The sequence below is a fragment of the Belonocnema kinseyi genome, chromosome 8, assembly GCF_010883055.1.
Source record: "Belonocnema kinseyi isolate 2016_QV_RU_SX_M_011 chromosome 8, B_treatae_v1, whole genome shotgun sequence".
Taxonomy (NCBI): Eukaryota; Metazoa; Arthropoda; class Insecta; order Hymenoptera; family Cynipidae; genus Belonocnema; species Belonocnema kinseyi.
The window spans coordinates 75473472-75475800 of record NC_046664.1 but is presented as its reverse complement, the minus strand read 5'-3'; the positions used below and the strand labels follow the sequence as shown (position 1 = coordinate 75475800).

General features: G+C 24.6%; 1 protein-coding gene across 1 annotated transcript in view; it reads right to left on the bottom strand.

The window, feature by feature from the left end:
* The window catches only part of LOC117177745 (probable protein phosphatase CG10417), a 38268-nt gene that overhangs the window by 22471 nt on the left and 13468 nt on the right, over nt 1–2329 (bottom strand). The gene's annotated exons all lie outside the window — the stretch shown is intronic.

Genomic DNA, 2329 nt, shown 5'->3' with positions numbered 1-2329 from the left:
GGCCTTTTGAATATGACCCTTCTTTAATGAAATTTTGTTCAACATCAATTTTATAAATAGAATTTCTTGTTTTTCAAAAGAACTAATTTCCTTAATTTAGGTCAAAGTTGTCAGTAAGTACCTGTAATAGAACCAAAATTATGGCCTTTTGAATATGACCCTTTTTTGTGAAATTTTGTTCAACATCAATTTTTTAAATAAAACTTCTCATTTTTGAAAAGAAGACATTACCTCAGCACTTTTGGTGAAAGTTGCCCGTAATTTATTTAAAAATTACTTAATTTTGAGTTGATCCAAAAAGAAAACCATGCTCTACATGTAATAGAATCAAAATTATGGCCTTTTGAATACAACCCTTTTTTATGAAATTTTGTTTAACATCAATTTCATAAATAAAATTTCTCGTTTTTAAAAATAACTCTTCCTCAGCACTTTTGGTGAAAGTTTCTAAAAAATTATTTAAAAATTTCTTAATTTTGAGTAGATCTAAAAAAAAACATTGCTTAGTTCTCCTAGAACCAAAATTATGGCCTTTTGAATATGACCCTTTTTTTCATGAAATTTTGTTTCACATAAATATTATAAATAAAATTTCTCGTTTCTCAAAAGAACTGATTTCCTCAGCTCCTTTGGTGAAAGTTTCCAGTAAATTCTTTAAAAATGACTTAATTTTGTGTTGATCTAAAAAGAAAAGAATGCTCTAGCTGTAATAGAATCAAAATTATGGCCTTCTGAATATGACCCTTTTTTATGAAATTTTATTCAACATCAATTTTTTAAATAAAATTTATCGTTTTCTAAAAGAAATAATATCCTGAGCCATTCAGAAAATTTCGATGCGATTAGTGTTAGAGCGTTTTTTTTTAGATTTACTAAAATTAAGGTTCCCCTTAACCTATCTGATGGAAACTTTCCCCTGAATTGCTCGGGAAATTAATTCTTTTGAAAAACGAGAAATTTTATTGATAAAATTGATGTTCAACCAAATTTCATAAAAAAAGATCATATTCAAAAGGACATAATTTTGGTTCTATGAGAGCTACAGAAATATTTTTCTTTTAGATCTACTCAAAATCAAGTATTCTTCAATTAATTATTTTGCATTTTTACCAGATATCAATAGGAAATAAGTTATTTCCTATATATTGAAGGCTTTCAGTTCTCGTAAGATGTTCAGCACCCGCAGCCCTTTTTCGGATGCCAGACTGAATGATTCGAACCAATAAAATTCCACGTTCAATTTATTTTTAATAAAAAGGGTTAATTAACCTCTTCAAAAGAAAAAATAAATAAAAAAGATTTTTTTCAAAAACAGTCGAACCGATTTTTTTCTGTTTGGACTCAAAATGATCGTGGGGCACCCCAGAAGTATATTAAAAAAAATGGCATATGCAAGCCACTCAGGTTTTTCAATTTTCTCGGTTAACTAAAAGTAAGATATTCATATTTATCGAAAAACGCAAACATTTATTTTAAATCATGACGTTCATTCTAAAAAAAATTGAGCTCAACCGAGCAAAAGATTACAAAATAAATTTTCAAATAAAATTAAGAATCTTTAACTGTAATAGTGAAATTTTCAATTTTTAAAATATGAATTTTTAAACAATAAGATTAAGTTTCAAACAAAAAGATTAATTGTCTACCAAAAAAGGAAGCGAATTTTCAATAAAATAGTTAAATATTCGATAAAAAATTGCTTTTTATCTAAAGAAAAAACAAGTTTTCAATTAAATGGATCATTTTTTCAACCAGAGAAATTAATTTTTAATTGCAATGATGAATCTTCAAAAGTTAAGTTTTTAGTTGAAAAAATGATTTTCAACGAAGAAGTTACATTTTCAAAAAGATATGAATTTTAAATTAAAATTATTAATCGTCAAATATAAAAAAACTAATTTTTAACAAAACAAGTATTGAAAAAACGACTTAAAGTATTTTCTTTTTCCAAAATTTGTAAGATGAAACTTTAAAATTGTGATGAATTCGGACTTGCGACAATTTTCCAGTCAATAAAATTTAACAAATCGAACTCTATTCTAAAATTTTTTCCATTTAAAATAGTAAAAAATAAACAAGAAATTAAAACATTCAAAGTGGAACGCAAAAAATTCAAAATTATATTATTAGGTTATTTTAGGCTAGAAACATTAACAATAAACATTTTTTCAAATTTACAATTATTTTTGAAATTTTTTTCTGAACTTCTAAATAACTTTTAAAATTAATTGAAACAACAAAATTCAAGAATTCCCAACCTAAACGTTGAAATTTTATAGAAAAAAATTTAATTTTTAAACAAAAAGATAAATTTTCTACAAAAAAAAAA